The 14,113-nt window shown below is 43.4% G+C and overlaps 1 protein-coding gene, 1 long non-coding RNA gene and 1 pseudogene across 9 annotated transcripts in view; 2 read left to right on the top strand and 1 right to left on the bottom strand.

The window, feature by feature from the left end:
- Positions 1-14,113, top strand: part of LOC118554236 (shieldin complex subunit 1) — an 83,443-nt gene that overhangs the window by 35,265 nt on the left and 34,065 nt on the right. The window lies entirely within an intron of this gene.
- LOC118538034 (cytochrome c oxidase subunit 7B, mitochondrial pseudogene) overlaps positions 1-14,113 on the bottom strand; it is a 61,970-nt pseudogene that overhangs the window by 17,182 nt on the left and 30,675 nt on the right. The window lies entirely within an intron of this gene.
- LOC144379260 (uncharacterized) lies at positions 1,462-13,991 on the top strand. Its single transcript, XR_013441960.1, has 2 exons — positions 1,462-6,145; positions 11,863-13,991. It is a non-coding gene; the product is annotated as an uncharacterized LOC144379260 (long non-coding RNA).

The raw sequence follows: 14,113 nt of genomic DNA, 5'->3' as shown, positions 1-14,113 counted from the left end.
GGGAGCCCGATGCGGGACTCGATCCCGGGACTCCAGGATCATGACCTGAGCCGAAGGCAGTCGCTTAACCAACTGAGCCACCCAGGCGCCCTGGACATACCATTTTCTATCTTACTCTTTTCACTTAATGCCGTATCAGGGCATCTTGCCATGTTAGTACATGCAGATCTCATATTTTTAGTGGCTACGTACTATTCCGTTGTGTGGTTTGACCATAATTTATTTCACGTGATGTCTGTTGATGGATGCTGAGGTTGTTCACACTATTTTCCTCTCACAAATAATCTTGTAGTGGACTTTCTCATATCTATCTTACCCAGTGCGTTTGGTGAATGCCTGTTCTCATTAGTCGTATCATACCTTAAGAACTATATTGCTGCATTTTAGATACAGGTTTCCTGTGCTATCCGTAAGTAGAGTGTTCCTATGAAAGCTTTCGTAAAATGCAATAAAATGAAGAAGCAGTTACCATTAATTTATATGGAAAAATTTTTGAACATTCCCAGATTCCAAAAATAACCTCTTTTAAGCTTTCCTGACACCTTAGGACACACCTTGTTAACAGATGCATGGAATAAATTGAGGTAAAACACAGAGGCCCACAGACACAGTTCAAAGTTATGGTGGCTTGATGCTGAGTGTAGGTCCCAGGAAGGAGCTTGGCAGGGCTGCTCTCACTTCTCGGGTACGAGCTGCCTCTGTAAGGGTTTGCTGCATAACGACCAGCGGATGCTATTTTAATATTTTAACTGGCTGAGCCACCCAGGTGCCCCTAGCAGAGAATATTTAAAATGAAGCCTTCAATAGTCACAGAAGATCTCCTTAAAAACATACAAAAAACATACTTACAGATAGTGGAAGTGTTGTAGAAGCCAGTTTAGTGAGGTTAATCTTATTATTTGCTAGGAATTATTTCATGGTAAAATATTTGTTTTGGAACACCAAATTAATACACCACAGGAATTAAGGGGGTGGCACTTTTTAACGAGTTGCCATAGCGGCCGATAAAGAGCTGTGGTACATATATCATGAGAACGTACTTCCAGAGGTGGAGCTAAAACAGAGTAATTTCTCATACGAGGAGGTGAGAAATGTTGGGGGTGGATTTTTCTTTCTAAAACTGTGTTCATAAGTGATTACAATGACAGCTTTTAAAAAGTCATTATAGAACCAGATGCATGCCTAATAGAAGGGATCTGAATGTTCATGTTTGCACAAGAATAGACAACCCATTTCAATGAATTTAATGAATACTAACCCAATTTAATGAATGCTAACTGTTTAGAGTTCATCTAAATGGCTTGAACAGATATGGCTCTCAAGTAGATCCTTAGATTTAGATTGATCCGCTCTGAATTCGCAGTTAAATCCCTCTTTCCCTTTATAGGCACATCCATGCGGTCAGGTGTCTGATTAGCAGCGTCCATGGAGGAAAAGCTGTTGGTCTTGCGTGAGGTGGGTCTCCAGTTCCCCACCTCAGCTTGCTCCTGGGTGGAGTGCCATTCTACCACCAAGAATGACTCCGTGCAGTTGACCCTCGGCATCTAGCTACAGCCCCGGACAGGTTTTCTTCTAACTACCACTATCTCATGATAACTGCATCCATCCTCCCTCGTTTGTGTAGATAACTCAACCAGTGTTTCTCAACCAGGGGCAATTTTGCCCTCCTCACCCTAGGGACATTTGTCAAAGTTTGGATACATTTTTGGTTCCCTTTCTCTTCTTCCTTCTCCCTCTCCTCCTCTCTCGCCTTCTCCCTCCTCTCCTTCTTCTTTCTTGGGGACCAACATAGATGGGCCCACTTTCTGTTTTGTCAGGGAAAGACCTTAAAAACAGCCTATACCACTGACTCCACAAATCTACTCTCATTTCGTAAAAGAAAGCCTATTTTAATATGTAAAATAGAAAGAGGACCTAATCCCCAAATAAAGATCAGCCTTCTGTGGTTGCTAGTTTTCTCGGTTGGCCATGGACTGGTGAGAATTTCCTCATGGCCTACCATGAGTCTAGAGGCTAGTACCTGGGACACTTTGATGGACATAGTGCATAAAGCACTCCTTCCGCTGCCCTGGTGCTTAAGAGGCAACTGGAAAATGGTAGTAGGATGATTAATAACCTACTGCTTAGAGATGATGCTGCCTGAAATTTAAGAGCCCTTTCTTCCATTTCTAAAAATTCTGGTATCTTTGAACAAGTGAATGGGTGGCCTCTTATAAGACAGCAAGGCTATTCTTTTCTGTGGATTACATTTCCTTTGGTGGAGAGATTTTCGTGAAGTTTGTGGATGATATTTTTAGTAGATTATAAGCTTCAAGCTCAGTGACGTTGTCTGTCTCTCTGCCTTTCAGGGTAAATGGTTACACTGATGAGAGGCAAGGTTGCCATATGCATCACACTGAGTTCTTTTTGGTTTTCTCCTTACTGTATTGGGTTGTTTGCCTGAACTCCTGATGACTGGATTCTTTAAAATGTAGTGGCTGTTGTTTGTTCTTCCATTCCAGAAATGATGAATGAGCATCTACTTTGTGCCAAGCCCTGTGCTTGACACTGGGGAGACACGGTGAATGAAATAGGTGAAGACCTTGCCCTCAAGGAGCTTTAATTCTGGTCACTGCGGTCATGGCTAGAGGGGGTACAGAAGGGGTACAGAGACAACAAAACAAAAAATTAAATAATATATCAGCTGGTGCTATGGAAGAAGGGAATGCAATATAAGAGATGGGGGTGTGATTTAAACACCATGGCCAGGAAAGGCCTCTCTGAGAAGTGACACGTGAATAGAGTCTAGAAGAATTTTAGTATAATGGAGTAAATTAATAGATTTTTCTTTTGCTTGTAAACTTAATCATGTGATAAAGAGCTTCTGTACTTTTCTATGGACGGGAGAAAATGCAAATATTATAAAAGAGCAGCAGGAGGAAGAATCATGTATTTTACCGCACTATTTCCTCAAATGATAAAGGCAAAGAGAAACAAACAAAAAGAACTGAGTTAAGTGGTTGTTTTGTATATCAAGAAATGAGCCAGCTTTTCTCAAAACACCTATTACTGCCTCTCTTCCATGGCATCCTGAGTATTGATCCAGAAAGCATCTGTAAAGGTGTTAAATATTTATAAACACTGGAAAAAGTAAATCTCATCTGTGAAATTGTATGGGACCCAAGAATCTTGAAGAAAAGTACTGAGCACTCAGTGGTGGTTTATTTAGGAATATCTGTATTTTTTGTGTTAAATGTTCCTGAATTTGAAATGCTTCTGAGCTCAGCCCTATGGAATGAAGTCTTTAACGTAATTCCAAAGTCAAAAAAAGATTAATGAGTTGTCTACTTTTAGCTAAATGTTTAACTTTTGAGTCTGAAATCGATAACATCTTTTTAAATAGAGTCTGCATTTCCAAGATTACTTTTTTTAATGGCACACACCACCAGGGGACCGGAAACAGACATCAAGAACTAGCTCTAGGGACGCCTGGGTGGCTTAGTCAGTTAAGCATCTGCCGTCTGCTCAGGTCATGATCTCAGGGTCCTGGGATCGGGTCCTGCATCAGGCTCTCTGCTCAGTGGGGAGCCTGCTTCTCCCTCTGCCTCTCCCTCTCTCTTTGACAAATAAATAAATAAAATCTTTAAAAAAAAAAGAACTAGCTCTAATGAGTTGTATGGTGACAGATAGGAGCTACACTTGTGGTGAGCATAGCATAAGGTAGAGAGTTCTGGAATCATTATGTTGTACACCTGAAACTCATGTAACATTGTGTGTCAACTATACTTCAAAAAAAAAAAAAAAAGAATTAGCTCCAACATTCTTTTTTACCACTCACGCTCCTTGGGGTTTTCTGTGATTCTGGAATCCATTCGTCTCTGAGAGCGAGTGGGCCTGGTGGGGCATCGGGCTGCTTTCTCTGTGTTGTGACTGTACTAAATGAGCCTCTTCAGCCTTGGTTCTCAGCCTTAGCTGCACATTGGTATCACCTGGAGGGGGCTTTAATGATACTGATACCTGGGATCTACCTCTAGAAGCTCTGATTTAATGGGTAAGGAGGGCAGCCTGGGGATCAGAATTTTTTAAAAGCTCCTTAGGTGGTTCTAATATGCAGCCAAGCTTAAAAACCGCTGCCTTAGGGCAGTGCTTTTCAAGAGGGAATGTGTGTATCAGTCCGGGAGGGAGCTGGTGAAAGTGCAGATTCTAACTCCGTAGAGTATGCCGTGGAAAGACCAGTGATAGCTCAGTAAGACGGAGGTTGGCAGAGGTTGGCAGACTAAGGCCTGTGGACCAAATCTGACCCAAGGCCTGATTTTGTACAGCTTTCTGGCCCTTTACAGAAAAAATTTGCCAACGCCTGCTCTAGAAGGACTCTTTATAAAGCCCCCTGTAACCACTGAAAATCCTTCTTAGTATTATCCCGCTTTATGGGATCCATCGGCTGCTTTTCTTCCTGTACGGAATTTGCTTTTATGTAACAGTAATGGTATAACTGGTAGATTACTTGCTAGTGGACTTGATCCTTTCAAGGCTTGTTGCTAAGCTTGTTGGGGAGATTTTAGGGCAGCCTTTACTCTATAGCTAGTTTAGGTTCCTACCAAGGTGTGACCTTTCTGGGTCTGTCCTGAATACCCCAGCTGTTCAACAAGGGCGCTCCACTTCGACCGTCAGGACGTGCGTGCCTCCCAGCCCTGTGGGGCTTCTGAGAGGTGTCCAGCTCCCAGCTCCCCTGGCTTTGCCTGGCTTTATGGACTTCTGTCTTAAATATGCACAGGTTAGTATTCAGTGAAACTCTAAAGAATAAACTCTATGCTGATTTCTGGAGTTTTCTCTCTATGCAATTCCCTCCTCTGCAGGACTTGGCTTCCTAAATTTCAGGTACCTCAAATTCCAGTCTCTGTGCCCTGCTTGTATTCTCCCTCCTGGCACTGTGGGCCAGAAGCTGCCTCCAGGCAGAAAGCGGGGGCAGTCGTAGGCACATCTTACTTGTTTCCCCTCTCTCTCCTAAACGTCCTGTGTTCAGTATCTGGAAGCAGTGGTTTTGTCCAGCTTTCTAGCTGTTCACAGCAGAATGGCAGGTCTGGCGCCAGCTACTCTGCCTTGCTGGAGGCTATTGACTTAGATCTTTTTCTCTTCGAATATTTTCCTGTTGTAAGTAAAGGCAGGGGTCCTGTCACCATTTTATAGGTTAGATGACACAAAGTTGCCAAGAGTGAGTTAAGAGGCTTGAAATCACATACTGAGATGGTAGGATGGCAGGATCCTGGATCACGTGACCTGACCCTGCCTCACAAAACTAGATCCCACCTGCAGACCCAAGCACACCGGCGGGTTTACGTAACTGGCAGAGACAAAAGCAGGAGAAAAAAGAAGAGAAGAAGGGGTAAAACAGGACGGTGTAGAAGAATAGGGGGAGGGGAAGGCTCTTCAGCTGTGTATCAGGAGAGACACAGAGACCCCAAGAATTGTATCAGATATCACTCCCTGTCACCCATGATAATGTAGAGATAATACCCGCCATGACTCCACCCTGACCACTGTGCCGAGAGCTTTCAAGTATACTGTCTCATTTAATCTTCATTTTCTACCTAAAGAAGACACTATTATCCCTATTTTACAGAGTAGGAAGTGGGGGCTCAGAAAGGCAAACTTATCTGCCCAGAGACAGCTGATACTGTAGCAATGCTGAGATCTGAACCCAGATCCAAAGACTCCAAAGCTAATGCTCTTCCTCAGAGGTCGCCTTTCCCTGACTCGTTGTTGACTTGCCTGATCTTTTTCCCCCTTCCATCTCATTCCACTCCTTTAAGAGTATATTTATTTCCTCTGACTTTATTTAAACTAATACATGCTAATTGGAGGAGATGTTGAAAATACAGAATATTAGAAGGAAACAAAATCATCTCTACTCTTACCTTTATACATTACTTCCAATCCCAGACTTTGCTTATGAACTGTAATGCTCACCTGTGTAACTGCTTGGCCCTCAGCAGATAAAGTACCCAGTGAATGCTTATCGCTTTCAGGTACCACAGGAACTACGTAGAATATTTAAAACATCACGTAACTTGCTAAGAAAGTCACAACTTTGTGCTTCTATATAAAGAACACTGGATTCCAGTGGATTCACCAGGAGGGCTTGATAATCTTTTTTTAAGTGCTTCAGGTATGTATCTGCTGTGTTAAGTTTCGTGGTCCTCACAGCTCTTGGCTCTGTGCTATACCCATAGCCACTCAACAGATACGCTTTGATTGATTGATCGATTGATTGATAGGCCCTCAGAGATGGAAAGTAAATTCAGACATTGAGTGAGCACCTACTGCGTGCCAGGCACTGCATTCGTTCCTGGGAATAAAGTGTGAACTGGATACGGTCTCTCTGATCCTGAAACTTACCCTCTAGCGATAGAAAATCCAAGAAATCAGCCTCTGAAATGTTCAGATTAGAAGATATTCTCCCTCAGTGGTATTTTTACTAGGCAAGCTTGGAATTGTTTGTCATGGGTAGGCTTAAAAAAGAAGAGCTGTGAAAGACCAGGCTAAGTTCATAAAATCAAGAAGGGAAAATGTTACTTGAGGCTGACATTCAGTGATCGCTTAGCCAGCTGCCGTACTATCTCACAGGGGAAGGGTTTTATTTATGTCTCTTTTGGTCTCGTCTTCTTTTCATCTCCAGGTTTGATGTATAAGAGTTAGCTGGGGCCTTTGATTTACAGTGTTTTAGAGAAAGAGACCGGGGATGACAAAGCCAGCCAGGCGTACCTAAAAGCCCTTGTGTTGTCCTAGATCCGGAGCGGGCTGAGAGCCACATGGATGATTTCAGCAGGTGCTCAGGGAGAGCCTGCTGGGAAGGCAGCTCCCCTAAAGCCTCGTGAAATAAAGAGCTTTCCAGTCCTTCTCTGAAATATACAATTTGCTTGGATATTGGATGTTATGACAGCAATCTGTAGTCCTTTGAAGAATCTTTTACTATTTGAGTTCAGTCAACTGAGAAAATTTTTTAAAAATTTGGATCCATCGGGGCGCCTGGGTGGCTCAGTCATTAAGCATCTGCCTTCGGCTCAGGTCATGATCCCAGGGTCCTGGGATCGAGCCCCACATCGGGCTCCCTGCTCCGCGGGAGGCCTGCTTCTCCCTCTCCCACTCCCCCTGCTTGTGTTTCTTCTCTCGCTGTGTCTCTCTCTGTCAAATAAATAAAATCTTTAAAAAAAAAAAAATTTGGATCCATCAATTATATGTATTAAATAAAGGGCTTTAAAAATTATATGAAAGTCTGTGACCAGGATGCCTGGGTGGCTCAGTCAGTTAAGTGTCTGCCTTCGGCTCAGGTCATGGTCCCAGGATGCTAGGATTGAGTCCCGCATCGGGCACCTTGCTCAGTGGGAAGCCTGCTTCTCCCTCTGCCTGCCACTCCCCCTGCTTGTGCTCTAGCTCTCTGACAAATAAATAAATAAAATCTTTAAAAAAAAAAAAAGAAAGTCTGTGACCAACATTTTTTTACCTCTAAAATATAGTTTAGTAAAACCAGAGTTATTGTTATAACAGACTGGATATTGAGGGAGAGGGAGTAATAATTACCCCAAAACGCAGTGGCTTAAAACAACAAACATTAATTATCTCACAGTTTCTGGAGACAGAAGTCTGGGGGTGGCTCAGCTGGAGGGTTCTGGTTCACGGTCTCTCACGAGCTTGCAATCAAGCTACAGCCTCGACTGGAGCCAGAGAATCTGCTTCCCAGATTTATATATATAATAATTAATATATTATATTAATAATATATTATATTAATATAATTAATTATAATATTAATAATTAATAACTAATATATTATATTATAATATATTATTATATATAATAATATAATATAATATATATATACACACACACCACATCTTCTTTATCCATTCATCTGTTGATGGACATCTGGGCTCTTTCCATCGTTTGGCAGTTGTGGACTATTTCATATATTTTTAAGAAGCAGCGCTGAGAACAGTCTCCTTTTTAAAACCAGGAGGTAATCATTAATCATTGTTCCCATTTTTGTGATTTACTTGTAGCTTTTTATTGTTAACCAAAGAAGGATCACACTCTCTGTATAATGTGCATGCACCTTTTTCCCCTCTGTAGAATAGGGCCCTAGAAGCGGAAGTGCTGCGTCAAAGGGCATGCACATCTCCAAATTTGTTAGATAACTACTGATAACATTTCAAAAGGCTGTGCCAAAAGTGCCCCACATCCTGGCCAACACAGGTAAAAAATAACTCATTTCCATTTCACTTGCTTATTAATAAGGTTGAGCATCATCCCGTAGAATTTTATTAGACATCTTTATTCTCCTGTAAATGGCCTGTCCATATCGTTGGACCTTTTTTTATTGGGTTATTTGCTTTTCTAAAGAATTATACCCTCTGGGGGCGCCTGGGTGGCTCAGTCATTAAGCATCTGCCTTCAGCTCAGGTCATGATCCCAGGACCCTGGGATCAAGCCCCGCATCGGGCTCCCTGCTCAGCGGGAAGCCTGCTTCTCCCTCTCCCACTCCCCCTGCTTGTGTTCCCTCTCTCTCTGTCTCTCTCTCTCTGTCAAATAAATAAATAAAATCTTTAAAAAAAAAAAAAGAATTATACCCTCTATCCAGATTCTCCCATTGTAACCATTTTGCCACATTTGCTTCATCATTCTCTGTATATTATTATTTTCTCTTAATCATTTGAGAGTAAGTATAGACATGATGCTCTATTACCCATAAATACTTTAGTGCAGTGTGTATTTCCTACAAAACAGGGTTGCTTTCTTATATAAGTACAGTGCAATTATGAAAATTGGGAAAATGAACATTTATACAGAACTATTATCTAAGCTACAGACCCAATTCCATTTTTGCCAACTATCTCAATTTTCTGTAAACATTATACTGTGAGCCTTTTAAAAATAGCATTTAAATTCAAAAATATCTTTTTTAAAACTAATGATGTAATGTATGGTGATTAACATAACATAATAAAATAAAATAAAATAAAATAAATATATATATATATTTTTTTTAAGTAGGCATGAAGCCCAACACAGGGCTTGAACTCATGACCCTGAGATCAAGACCTGAGCTGAGATCAAGAATTGTACACTTAACTCACTGAGCCACGCAGGTGCCCCCAAAATATCATTTTTAATGGCTGAAAAACATTCCATTATACAGCCATGCCATAATTTATTCACCGTGTTTTGCTGACTATCACTAATATTTTTACTCTTACAGATAATGCCACTATGAACATAACTGTCCCATGTGTTTTGTGTTGGACCCTGCTTCACGCACACTGGAACTGGCAACTCTGAGAAGATGCATGTTTAGGATGTGTATTGAGGGGCACCTGGCTCAACTGGTTTTTTGTTTGTTTTAAAGATTTTACTTATTTATTTGACAGAGAGAGAAAGCAAGAGAGCACAAGCAGGGGGAGCAGCAGAGAGAGGGAGAGCAGTCTCTCCACTGAGCTGGGAGCCCGACTCAGGGCTCGATCCCAGGACATGACACCTGGGGTCATGACCTGAGCTGAAGGCAGATGCTTAACCAACTGAGCCACTCAGGCGCCCCCAGAACATTTTTATCTTCCCAAACTGAAACTCTGTACCCATCAGACACTCACTCCCCACTCCCCTTGCCCCCGTCCCCGGCAACCACCATTCTATTTTCTGCCTCTGTGGGTGAATGCAATGTTTTCATATTATTGGCCGTTCACATTTCTTTACCTATCAATTCTTTGTAAATGTCCTCAGCCTGTATTTCCTATTGGGGCATTAGTGTTTTTCTCATGGAGTGGGAAGAGTTTACTAGGAAAATTGAGAGTGAATGGATCAAGGATTTTTAGTTTTTTAAGTGTTGTTAAAAGATTGGTGGGTTTTCTCTGCCTGGTCTTGATTCCTGAGAGATTTGCCTACATGTGACTGTCCTGGCTGCTAAGCCTGGGTTTCCCAACTGTTTTCTCTCCTTAGAAATGGGCCTGGTATTTTTTTTTTTTTTACAGCTTTATTGAAGAATAATTGACAAATAAAATTGTATGTCTTTAAAGTGTACAACATGATTTGATTATATATGGTGAAATAATTACCAAGATCAAAATAATTAACATCCATCACCTTGCATAATTAACTGTGTGTGTGCACACGTGGTGAGAAGGCGTAAGGTCAAAAAATGCCTCAGGCTTAGGGTGCTTACACAGCTAAAGAGCCAAGACAGTAAACAACAAAACTAATAAATCAACAACATTAATTTAATGTTACGCATTATTTTGTTTTGCTGAAACTAAGTTGCAGCTCACAACATGAACATGACCCTGCAGTGACAATATGTAAATAAATGATTTTTGAAAAAAGAGAGAGAGTAAGGGAGAAGGGAAGAAAAAGAGGTGGCTCAGTCCTTGGGTTGGGAGCTGGGCTGCCTAGTGAGCTTTGGCGCCCCACTGGTCCAGCCTGAGGCTGCTTGTTGCCGGGGTCTAGAGGAAACCGGGTTGTTTCTATCCCTTCTAAGGATCACCCTCTGAGCCCCAAACCTTGCTTTTGCTTCTTATTTTACTGGGAAATTCAAACAACAGAAAAAGAACTTTATCACTGCGGGCTGCCTGCCCCTATCCCCAGAGGCCCCCATCTGTTAGAGTGGGTATGTTATCTCTGCTCCTATTTAAAGCCGGTCCCTCCTAAGGTAGGCTGTCCCGCCTCCTCTCCGGGTCATGGTCACATACCTCACACTTCCACTTACCTCCTCTTTCCTGCATATTGATTTTACCCTCTCGACTGGCTTATCTTAGCCACCTAAAACAGGCTGTAATATCCCTCATCTTAAAAAAAGAGAAGTCCTCCCTTGACCCCATATTGCTCTTCGGCTCCTGCCCCACATTTCTGTTCCTGTTTACAGCAAAGGGCTGTGAAAGACGTGTCTAATTTGTCTCTACTCACTCTCTCCATTCTTCCCTTCCCAGTTTCTCCAACCCACCCCAGCCAGGCCTGTGCCTCTCCTCCCACCCACCCCTCCACTCACCCCCGCCTCCCCTGCCCCACATACAGTCCGGCACTGGGCTTCTGGATTAGTCCTGTGGCCACACTTGACAGCTAAGGAGGCTGGCAAATGCAGCCTAGCTGTGTGCTCAAGAGAAGGGGAAATCAGACTGGGGGGACAGGTAGAGCAAGGTGAAGGGGAAAAGGAGAACTATTTTGGAGTGACTCCTTGCATAGAATGGAGCGGGATGTGAATGGACCATCTCCTCCATGTGAACCTTAACTGAAGAATTTTAAGAACCACAGGCGGGGGCGCCTGGGTGGCTCAGTTGGTTAAGCATCTGCCTTCGGCTCAGGTCATGATCCCAGGGTCCAGGGATGGAGCAGGGAGCCTGCTTCTCCCTGTCTCTACTGCTTGCCCTGCTTGTGCTCTCTGTCAAATAAGTAAAATCTTTAATAATAATAAAAAAAAAAGAACCCCCCGGCGGCTCTGAGCAGCATAGCCCCGCCCACAGGAGCAGGGCTGTGCTCTGTATAGTCGGATCCCTGAGGAACAGACCAGAAGAGGTGCTCTCAGCAACAGGTTTCCCAATCTTGACTTTAGAAGATGAAGCTTGCTTTTTGTTTTCCATGTAAAGAATTGGATTCTTTGTGATGTCCATAAACGTTGCTATTCTTTTTTTTTAAAGATTTTATTTATTTATTCATGAGAGACAGAGAAGAGAGGCAGAGGCAGAGGGAGAAGCAGACTGCCCGCTGAGCAGGGACCACGACCTGAGCCTAAGGCAGCTGCCCAACCATCTGAGCCACCCAGGCGCCCAAACGTTGTTATTCTATATTTCTGTCTAGGAAGGCAATTTTCTATATCATTTTTTTTGTTTTGTTTTTTATAAACAGCTTGAATTTTATCACATGAAAGATCTGCAAGTATCCATTTGTTCACCAAGCAGCACACACAGATATTTTGCTTTACAACTTGTGCTGAAGACAGTGGTACACCTGGTTCATTCGGTGTCACGAAGGTTGCATGTTTAAGGGGGAAATGTGTCCAGTATCCAGGAGCAATTTTCTGATGAACTCCCCAGTTCTCTGCAATGTGGACTGAAGCTTGCGTCCTTCCAATTTTATTTGAAGATCCTAAAATTTAGATTGTCTTTTCCAAACCCTAATGTTCAGACGGCATTTTTCAAACCTAAAATTGGGGATCCATTCCTGTGGCCTGTATCTTGATCTTCACGGTCATCAGAGGTCTTAGCTTCCTTTCCAAAACCACTGGGTGGCTTAGCGTCATGTAAACGGGGGAGTAAGTCTCCCTTGTGGGGTCTTTGAGGATGATTCCAACATAGCCACAGAAATTACAGAGAGGCATATGAAATGAGAGGATCTATTATACTCACAAGGCCTAGAGGAGGGAGGCCACCTGGGAGGAGAACCCAGGGAGCAGACTGAACCAAGCAGGTGGGGAGCCAAGAGTATGCACCCATGGGCAAGTGCCTTTTTGGTGATCAGGGTGGGCTAGTCAAGCAAAGGCGGGAGATTTTATTGGTGTGTTTGAGTGTCACTCAGTCACAGTCGAGGGCGGGGGGGGGGGGTGCCAAGAAGAGGAACTGTAGCAGGGACCAGCCTTATCGAGCTGGTGGGTATCTCGCTGCTGGGGCGGATGCTCAGAGCCTGTGTGTGGGGATGTTGAGGCATCAGAAAAATGGGAAGTTTCAAAACCTGGCAATACACTTAGCTAAGCCACATCCCTTCCAAAGTACTTCATCAAATCTCTCCTTCTGCTCTACCCAAAAGAGAGGGTGCACTCCTTTAAAACAAATGAGCAGGGGTGCCTGGGTGGCTCAGTCGGTTAAGCATCTGCCTTCAGCTCAGGTCGTGATCCCACGGTCCTGGGATCAAGCCCCGCATCGGGCTCCCTGCTCAGAGGGGAGCCTGCTTCTCCCTCTCCCTCTGCTGCTCCCCCCTGCTTGTGCTCTCTGTCAAATAAATAAATAAAATCTTTAAAAAATAAAAATAAATAAATAAATAAAACAAATGAGCAGTCTGAACCTGAAAGGATAAATATTTTCAGTAGTGTCAGCTTTTCTTGGCTCCTGTTATATGAGCGTATGGAACATCACTGATGAACAAGTGTCATCTGCCTGCTACCCCCCCAGCGCTCCCCCCACCCCCACTTGCACGGAAAAGCTGAGCGTCCGCATAATCACAGCCACCAGCCCCGGATGTTGAGTGAAGGACTGTAGAAATGGACCATTTTGTGCAGCCCTGTCTTTACTGTGCGTGGGACCCAGCAAGAGGATGTTCCGCAAGAACAGAGGAAGGCAGAGGCCGGTCAACACAGTCGTAGCGATTACTGAACCCAGGCCCCCGGCCGACGTTTGTACGAGCTTGTTACTGGATTTGTCATTACAGCCTCGGCTGGGCTGGCATGCTTGGCAGCCCACGGTGCAAATGAAAAATAGATGAGTCTGACTCAGGGAGCATGTCCTCTCCTCCCTTTCTCCTGAAGGAAAGGAAAGTGATTGCCGTGGAAGCTATTTCTGATATTAATAAGAACAGGATGGCCTGGCTCTGTTGGCCAAAGGAAGGCAGCCTGAGTTAAGATGGTGAGGTGCCATTTAGAACAAGTAAGGGGAGGAACACGCTATCGTTCCCTGTCCCTGTTCCCTGTTCCCTGTCCCTCGTTTTCCCGAGCACTGTTGTTTTCACGATCTTATCTGCTGCAAGAGACCTTACACAAACATCACTGATTGATATTTCCCTTACGATGTCAGTTTTCGTCTCGAGAACTGGTTATTACGAACCTGCGCACGTGGGAAGCGTGGTTTGCATTTTCTGGACCTTGAGGGGTTGTGATTTAAGCACCATCGGAGGGAGCCCTGGGCTTTTCTTTATCATCAGTGGGTGTGACCTTGGCAGCAGGTTATTGTCCTGTGCTGTTCAAGGTTCTCTTTTGTTGGTATGTGCTCAAGCCATTCATGATTTTCAGATGGCAACAAAATGTAATTAAACTCTCTATGATTGAAGCTCCTACAGGAAGAATTATTTAGCTTTATCAATTCTCTGTGACCATAACCCTCCTTTTCCCATATTGAAATAATTATTTATGTATGTTTTTTGGTAATGTGAGGTTTCTTAGGATCATAGC

Source organism: Halichoerus grypus, chromosome 10, assembly GCF_964656455.1.
Source record: "Halichoerus grypus chromosome 10, mHalGry1.hap1.1, whole genome shotgun sequence".
In the NCBI taxonomy this organism is placed as follows: Eukaryota; Metazoa; Chordata; class Mammalia; order Carnivora; family Phocidae; genus Halichoerus; species Halichoerus grypus.
Note: the sequence above shows the minus strand (reverse complement) of the source record. Positions and strands in the feature narration are given on the sequence as shown.